Source organism: Pygocentrus nattereri, chromosome 28 (genome assembly GCF_015220715.1).
Source record: "Pygocentrus nattereri isolate fPygNat1 chromosome 28, fPygNat1.pri, whole genome shotgun sequence".
NCBI lineage: Eukaryota > Metazoa > Chordata > Actinopteri > Characiformes > Serrasalmidae > Pygocentrus > Pygocentrus nattereri.
In genome coordinates, this window is record NC_051238.1 from 7,844,994 (window position 1) to 7,854,352 (window position 9,359).

At 43.1% G+C, this 9,359-nt stretch overlaps 1 protein-coding gene across 2 annotated transcripts in view; it reads right to left on the reverse strand.

The window, feature by feature from the left end:
- Nucleotides 1–7,660, reverse strand: part of si:ch211-169p10.1 (coiled-coil domain-containing protein 120) — a 99,588-nt gene extending 91,928 nt beyond the window's left edge. Inside the window, exons 1-2 of one of the 2 annotated variants that reach the window (XM_037535762.1) lie at nt 7,369–7,660; nt 4,572–4,658 (exon numbers count right to left, since the gene is read on the reverse strand). The gene's annotated coding sequence lies outside the window, so the exon portion shown is untranslated. The remainder of the gene's footprint in view (nt 1–4,571; nt 4,659–7,368) is intronic. The other variant, XM_017719447.2, reaches the window with a different exon arrangement.
- Between the last annotated feature and the right edge of the window lie 1,699 nt (nt 7,661–9,359).

The following is a 9,359-nucleotide window of genomic DNA, read 5'->3' on the forward strand; positions in this document are numbered from 1 at the left end:
TTCTCTTGTCCTGGACTCAGCTGGCACCCCTAATAAGCCCACATACTGCACAATATGGAGAAAACACAATACAGTGATTAGAGATCACATCGATCTGATTTCAGACACTGACACTGGCCAAACATCAACAGAAAATGCTCCACTGGATATTCAAGAAACAAAGAACAGATCTAATGAAAAAGTAATACAACTAGCCTGAAACATTGCAGGTTTGCTTGCAGCATAACCTACTGAAAAGCACAGTACAGAGTACAGCAGGTCACATAATAACAGCAGCAGCCATTTAGCCTAATGGCAGCATAAGAATGAGTGTTATTATTTTTTAGCTGGTTTCTAAATCTAGTTTAAACTCTAGGGTAATTCCTTTGGTATTTTGGGTCAACTACAATATAATTGCAATTATAAAGTATTTACATGAGATGCCACATGTTATTTTTAGGAGACCCTTGGCTACTCAGATGTGTCATTTTTTGACATGTAAATGCTCGCAGAATTTTGATATCTTAATGAATTTGGCTAATTTTTGATCAAAACCTTTCCTAGTACCTGCAGAATTTAGCAATTTTTTAATTATAAAGATCTTCAAAACAAGCAGCACTTTAGATTTCCCAGATGTTGTTAGTCTGGAGTCTCTGTGACTTGAAAATGCAAGAATTTTGATTGTAATTGATTCTTTTGGTCATTATTGAGTAAAAATTAAGGTTGCCATGTTCTTTATTGATTTTCTGTCCTCTTTTTTTATTACAAATTGAGTTACATATTTAACATTAGATATTTTTAATACTCAAAATTAAATGTGTTTTGGGGCCTGTTTGTGTGATTTTGAATGACGTTAGGCTGAATGACACTAGCTAGTTAAGGCCGGGTCTGCTGAGTGTTCTGATGTGTGGATCATGTTGTAGCTTCAATCCTTCTGACGTTATGAAGTCAATTGTGCATTTCAGGTCCTAAGGGTTAAAAGGAACTTCCATCCATTTTTCAACAATTCTGCATAATTAAACAGATAAGATGTAAATAAAGCCATTCAGAGTGTTTCAGCGTGAAATGCTTCATTATAGAGAAACGTACGGGGGTCATAAGTGTCACAGTGGCGGTGATAGGAACCAGATGTCTGAAGAGTTTAATGCACAGTGAAATAGTTGTGAAATACATGAAATAGTTATGAATACACTGCCTGATACCTCAGACATTGCTTCATGATAGTTTTGACGACATTTTAGCCCAAAAGGTATTTCTAACATCCATTCACGATATAAAGGTACCTGCAAGGTGTCATAAGGTTTTTAACATTATTAAAAATGTACATACAAATCAGAAGACAAGTATAGGTTCCTAACACCACTGTAAAAATCAGAGTTGGTAAGCTTCTCAACAAATCACTACTTCACATTAAACAACAGTAACTGACTTTATCATCAACAAGTCATATTGTTGGTGTATTGCTATGTATATACATTACTATACATTATACTGTACGTGTGTATATTCGAAAATATCTATTGTCCTTTATCATCATCATCATTGTCGTTAACCGCTTAATCCAGATAGGGTCACAGTAGCAGTTGGGAGAGCAGAGAATCCCAGATGACCCTGTCCCCCACAACTGCCTCCAGCTCATTCCCAAGGACCGCTCCCAAGCCAACTTGGAGATGTAATCCCTCCAGCGGGTCCTAGGATGACCCCGGGGTCTTGTCCCGGTAGGCCATGCCTGGGAGGCACCGAGGGGGCATGCGAATCAGATGCCCGAACCACCTCAGGTGGCTTCTCTCAGTGCGGAGGAGTAGCAGCTCTACTCCGAGCTCCTCCCGGATGGCCAAGCTCCTCACCCTATGAAACAGAGTGTAGCCCGCCACCCTGCGAAGAAAGCTCATTTCTGCCACTTGTATTCGCGATCTCGTTCTTTTGGTCATTACCCACAGTATATATATATATATATATATATATATATATATATATATACACACATACACACACACACACACAGGGAGATTCACTCAAAAGAGGCCTCGAATTTTCTGCTGTAACTCCTGTTAGGATGAAGCAATTTTAACCAAAAAAAAAATACACTACATATCTTGACGTATGTGTAATCGATTGCATTACATGCGATGCCAGAAGTGATCTCCGTTTTCTGTTAGACACATGACGGGGTACAGGGGGATGCACCCGGAAGTCAGCCAGTGCCTACCTCATCGATCTGACGCAGGGGCATCCTGGGTTGTTTGAAGCTCCATATACTGAGGAGCACATTGCACATTGCTTCGTCTTAGCAAGAGTTATTACAAAAGATTGTATACATATATCACCCTGTATATATATAAACAAACACCCACACACACACACAGACACACATTTATTTTGCTAAATAGCAAATGAAGTAAAACTGGTGTTGAATGTCACACAAATGTCTACAATGCTTCTTATTCACCAGCTTTTCGTTAAAATTTTTTGTTCCATCGTCAATAGACCTTAATAGGTGCTTAAATGCCCTGCTCTATTTAAGGTGGACTGAAAAATTCATAAAAGAAGCCAACTTCACCTTTATTGAATTTGGAAAATATTATGGTTTGTTTTCACAAATAAGGCCCCAGGAGTGCAGCATGACACTGTTAAGGAAATCAGACTGTTCTGTCCATGTTAGGCTAAGCTAGGGACAGGAAACCCCAAAAGACATTCCTTTATATCCACTGCAAGGGAGAAGATCCAGGGACTGTTGTGCTTTCATTTCCATTTGAAACGTGACTGAAACATCACTGATTCAGCCATTCAGATGGGTTACCTGGGTTTAGCCAGGTTAGCGTAGCACAGTTTACACCGTTTGTATGTCGCGGTCTCTGTGCTTATATGTGGCCTACCTGTTAAAACGGTTGTGACAAAACATGCACCCGAGGAAGAATTATGTACCACGTAGCGAGGAAAAATGAGCCATCTCCAACAGCAATAACACGACAACTCCTCTCACTATATATGTTCATACGTGGTCACACGTAAAGGTTAAACTAATGTCACAGACATGCTGCTTACCAGGTGTTATGAATGGCTGTGATCCATTAAAACACTCAGGACCAGCATCGTCTGTCATTTATTACATGTTTCATTTGCATATCATGACCTTTTTTGCAATATCATAGCATATCACGTTATCCAGCCTCAATCAAAACCAAGCCCAGCATGCTTTGAGCCATAATATTAGCAAGAATCTCATCTCCCACATAACATCTCTACTTACTAGTAACTCAAGACCTCCAAAAATATATCTGTTCCCACCCTTTAACCATCATCATACAGCAAAGCCACCACAGCTCAGCTAAAAAAGGAGATGAAGAAGACCTTTCAAGGCATCAAAATGGACCTAGACTTCAAATTAGACCATAATGACCATTTTCTAGTCCCCACCCCGACTCAGGAGTGGTCCCACATGTGTTCTCTGAGGGCTAGTTGGGTTAGTGAGGCACCTTCTCTTTAAGAAGAATTACAGTTGGGAGTCCTTTTCACCTCAGAAAAGTCTGACCCAGTTCTCACTGCAGAAGAACCATCCTCTCTTTCTCTCTCTCTGCCAGCGTAATCCTGCGATTACGCTCTAAGTTATGATGTGTAAAGAGGATAATGGCCGAAGATTCCCTGCCCTGGAGTCAAACAGAGTCAGAGAAAGCCTTAACGCCATGCACTTCTTACAGCCATATCAGAGTATTTACACGATAAAGTTAGAGACACGCTGCAGACAGTTTAGACAGAACATGGAGTGAGAGAGACAGAGAACTAAGCAATGTTCTCAAACTGAAAAAACAGAAACCTGAGGCTCCAAAGGCCATCAATAGTTACAAAGAAGGAATAATATCAGCAGTATTTGTGGAAGATAAATAAAACGATGAAGACATGATATTAAAGGAATCGTCCAACAAACTGTTTGTTTGCTAAATGTAACGTTCTAAAGCCCATGTGTCAAACACAAGCCCACGGGCCCCGTCAGGCCCGTGACACAATCCTATTCGGCCTGTGAAATTATTTCAATGTTCTATTCACATCAGCCTGAGAAGCACTACAGTCCCCAGCATGCACTGCAATATAATGTGCATTCTGAGCCCCTCGCCCCACAATAATCTATGGGTCAGGGGTTACACAAAAAGAAAAGATGCCTGGAGTCTAGTTCAAGCAAATAGGCAGTTTTAAAAACTACCTAAAACGATTTATTTTTATTTTTATTTAGAATTACTTTTCAATCAGTGAATCGATGCTTTTGAATCGATGCTTATTTTGCTGTTACAGGTTTGGGACAATAAATTAACAGTGGCTGGTTCTGGTCCTGGCAAAACATTAAGCAAAGATGAAACAAAAAGCTGGCCCACAGATTTGCTGAGACTTTTTTTATACGGTTCTTTGTGTGTTCTAGTTTGACACCCCTGCTCTAAAGTAAGATACAATAGTCCAATTAGGACATTTGTCCCTGGATGCAGTGAAAAATATTTAAAATGTTCATATGATACTGAAATGGAGTTTTAAACATCAAGCAAAGTTTACAACAAACAAGACAGCAGTATATTAAAAGCTTAAAAACTAATATTCAGACCTACCTGAGAATTGCCTTCGCGAGGCCAGAGCTTGTGTGACTGAAATCTCAACACTCAACACTCCCTCATCACTCCCAGCCTGCAACGGCACTGAAACAGAACACAACAGTGCGAGTGAAATGGGAGGAAATGAGTGAAGCATGCTCTAAATATACACAGGAGGTGTTGTAGACTCTCTTCACTGTGTCCCCTCACTAAAAACATGATCCATCTTTCATACAGTGACATCTTAAAAGAACATAAGGCTCTTATTCACTTTACTGCAGGATGTGTATCCAGGGAACAGACAAGGGGGCTAACAAACAGGTGGACTTGTACACTGATATCTTTAATAGGTCAGCTTTCGCTTGGTTGTTAGCTTTTACTCAATGAGAGACCAAATGGGGGAACAGTTTTTTTAAGCTGTGCTCCCAGGACAAACCATATCAGCCTGGTAGTTGGTGAGGGTGTTGCTTATACAAGTGCTAATCAATAACAGGAACAGCCAATTTACACTGAAAGGGGAGCATTTTGGGAAATATTAGCCCATATTATCGGGCATTGGTAAGTTCTTCACCGCTATACTTTCTACAGGCGTATTATGTGCCTTCAAAAGCAGCATTAACCTCCTCACAAAGAAAACACAGGTTTAGGTTCCTTGGGGCAGGAAATAAACTAAATGGAATTCATTTTAAATAGAGCATTCCAAGATATGTTATTCTATATAATATTTTATGGAGAACCATAAAGAACCTAAAGGTGCAGTATATGAATCTGGGGAACAACTGTTGATATCTAAACTCCACAGTAAAACAAGTACACCCCTTCCTTCAGTGCTCCTGTAGAAGCTCCATCCTCTGTGCTCTTTTTGAATCCCAGGCATTTCCGTAACTCTGGATTTGACATTTTCATTGTTTGTCGTGTTACAAGTGACAGAGGAAACATTAAAAATCCGATTTGAACAGCCAGAGTGTCCAGACTGAGATGTACCTTTAAAAATGTAATTGGAATCACATTTCAAGCCGTCTCCAAAATGTGGTTTGGACTTTATTTGCAAAATTTGCATTTTGTGTGGTTTTTTTTTAGTTTAGTTTTGGGTTTGTTTTGCTGTGTAGACTATCAAAAAATAAATCTGTAAACAATCTGGATATGACAAAAACCAGATTTGGGCTGGCAGTCTGAACATAGCCCGTGTTGCAGAAATGGCCTCCCATAGGTGCTCATGGGGTAAACATGAGAACCACTTTTAGAACCCAAGCTAACAGGAATATTTGTGTAATTTTGTGCTAGACATTTATGAACAGTAGGAACACATGATGCTATTAGAATCATATCAGTCGTTTAGTGACCATACTTCAAACTGAACTGCTAATAGATGGCGAGCTACTGCACTACGAAGAACCCTAACCCTTGTGTGGTGTTCAGGTCAGTGGAACCCATTTTCAATGTTTACCAAAAGAAAAACTGAGGCGACTTATTATTGCTTCAACCTCAGATTCCTCATTCTTTGCTCATTTTCTGTGAAGAACATATAAAACAACCCATTTTCAGTGTCTTCACTCTGTTCAACCCCACATCTATATTACATAGGTGGTGTTGGGCTGAACTCACAGGGAATAACAGTGTGGAGGTGCGGTGTCCTTCACCCTGTTCTCCTCCTACATGGCCTGCTGTTAGTGTGTGTGTGTGTGTGGGTGGGTGGACAACATGGACAAGCTGCTGACTGGCTACAGCTGCTAAAGGAGAACCCTACACTGGTCACTTTTGATATTTTAAACATCTGGTATTTTTACATAAGTTGTTATGGCTGTATTGACTTAAAACACAATGATAAAGTGGTGGGTCCACCAGACCACCGAGTAACAAAAAAAACTCAAAGTTTACTAATCTTTAAAAAATACTTTTAATTCATTTTACTGCATTTGAAATAGACAAATTACATTTCTCTATAATGCTAAGATTTAGTCTCAATTACTAAGCATCAGATTCAGTATCAGTATCGACAGATATACACAGAAATATCGGATATCAGCATCGGCCCCAAATCCCATATCGACACGTCCCTGCACAGTGAGTTTGAATTAAGTAAGGTAGACAGGTTACACACTGAAGCTGGATCTCCAGATCGGCTTTTAACGTTAACACGTTCATTCTAACACACAATAGACGTGGTGACGCGTTACTGTTCACGTTTGCGTTGCTAAGGCGTCTGAAAATGAAGGAGTACGAGGCGACTTTTGGGCTGTACCTTACTTCCACACCACACCGCTCACAGCCAAACACCGGAGTCGTGTTTAAAGCGCGTCACTGGGACCGTTCGTTTGGACGCCTTTGGGCTGAGTCGAGACGGACGTGAAAGGAAACCATGGTTACGCCAAACATTAGGCCAGGAGCGCCGGACGGCTTGAAGGTGCCACGCTGCTCCAGACAAAACATGAGGTGCGAACGAGTTATGACGGGTGTCAGCAACAGCAACAACCCCGAAGTTCGCGCCGAAGCACGGGAGGAGGGAGTGGCCAGTTCTAGCGCTGTTTAGGGCGCGCGGGCTCTCTCCGTTCAAACGCCGCGGCTGGCCGTGCTAAAGCGCCCGTCAGCTCTCAGCGCGCGAACACGCCCAACACGCACAGCTGCCACGCGAGGCTGAAGCCAGCTTCTCGTTGGAATTTCCCCGTTCCACCTTAAATGGCGCAGCACTTCCATCCTGGCGCGCGAGACTGCTGCCCCATTTAAGGTGGAACGACCTGGCGAGCGGGAAGCCAACTTCACCCATCAAGAGTTAGAGCGCGTTCAAAGCGGACCCCGCCGCGGCGCGCGCTGTTACCTGCGTCCCGGCGCTCCGCGTCCACCGCCGAGGCGTCTTTGGTCACTTCGTATTGCTCCGGTTTCTCAGAGGGACAGAAAGGAAAAACGTAAGGATTCCTGAGAGGGTGCGCGCGTGCCCTGCTCACCTCGCGGTCATCGCCGGACGGAGTGAAGAGCTGTCGAACCCGCGCGAGCAGCGCTGCGGGAAAAGACCAAAGCACAACACAAATAAAACTACGCGCGTGCCACGTGCTCTGTCGGCGTCACGGCCCGGCGCTGCAATCAAAACAAAACCCGAAAACAATAAAGAGGCAACAGAACGAGCGCAGCCCGCAGCGCGTGCGCACGCAGCGACCATGTGGCGCATGCAAACAGAGGCGCGGACTCGAGGGCGTTTCCAAGAAAGGCAGGTGAGTGAGGGCGCGCGCACGCCTCAGCACCCCCCCCCCCGCATGGTGAAATGATTCTTCAAAAACTGATGCAGAACGTGTTGCACATGGTTCTGTACAGCAGCGAAAAGGGTTCTATTATTACAAGCTTAATAGAACCCTTTTTGGTGGTAGATTGAACCATATGCAACACGTTCTCCATCAATCTGAAGAAACATTTCACCGTGCAAGGAACCACTTAAGCATGCATATATTGTTCTGTATAGAACGCATGGTTCTAAAGCACCTGTAGTGAACCATCTGTAAGTGTAAAATGGGTTCTTCTATTAAGCTTGTTTAAGCATGCCTATGGTTCTAGAGAACCATTGTCTTTACTGAAGAACCCTTGCAGCACCATCTTTCATTAAGTGTGTTGGTGTACAGATGTGCTCCAGGAGTGCAAACATCCATCCATCCGTCCATTTTCTAAGCCGCTTCTCCGACAGGGGGGTGCTGGAGCCTATCCCAGCGGTCATCAGGCGGAAGGCAGGATACACCCTGGACAGGCCGCCAGGCCATCGCAGGAGTGCAAACATGATTTCCAGATTTTTTTTATTTTTTTTTAAAATTGGCCTGCATTCACATTTTGCATGTTCTGGTTCTAGATATTTTTACACCTATACTGATCATATCGTTTAAAGGTCAGTTTGTTTTTGAATGAACATGGTGTAAAAAATGTGCTTCTAATCCATCCGTGAAGTGAAATACATACTAGGGGGCAGTGAGCACACTTGCCCGGAGCGGTGGGCAGCCCTATCCAGGGCGCCCGGGAGCAGTTGGGGGTTAGGTGTCTTGCTCAAGGACACCTCAGTCATGTGCTGTCGGCCCGGGGGATCAAACCGGCAACCTTCCGGTCACAGGGCCAGATCCCTAACCTCCAGCCCATGACTGCCCCTATATTATATATAATTATAACTATGCCTTGGAGGTGTGGCTTAAAGTAATCCTTATTACTGAAAATAATTACTACAATAACAAACAGCCGTTTTAAAATTGCATTTACATTTCGGAACAGGGCGTTTAACATCAACACCCAACACATGCTAATCTGTGTCTTAACGGACGCCGCCACCTTTGCCTAGCACAAAGACCGGCCCTGCTAGTAGTTCAGTGCATGCTGTTAGAGTATCTCAGTGTCAGCCCGGTTCTCTGTGCTGCAGGGTTTGGGTGGTCTGGGAGGAACTGACATGATAAAAATTTACTTTCCATGAAAAGCCAATACAACCCGACACAGGCATGAGTGGTAGGATTCTAAGTAGTTTAACGTGCACTCCTCCATCAGCACTGTGCAGCCCCAGTTCTCTGGACTTCTGATGGCACCACTGATGTTAGTTATTGGGGTGAGCTGGCCTGATACAACGCTTAGTGCTTTACTGCACCAACAGATGAGGCCTGAATGAAGCCCTCAACAGGTTACAGTATGGCTGGAATATATGATGTCATGCAACAGTAAGTTCCAGCCACACAAACTAATTGGTTGAGAAGCATTCTGAACATGCCGATATTTCACCAAAACATCACAGGTTTTTCACAAACACCATCACTCCGCTGAGACACCATTGCTAAGCAACGACTTTGACAG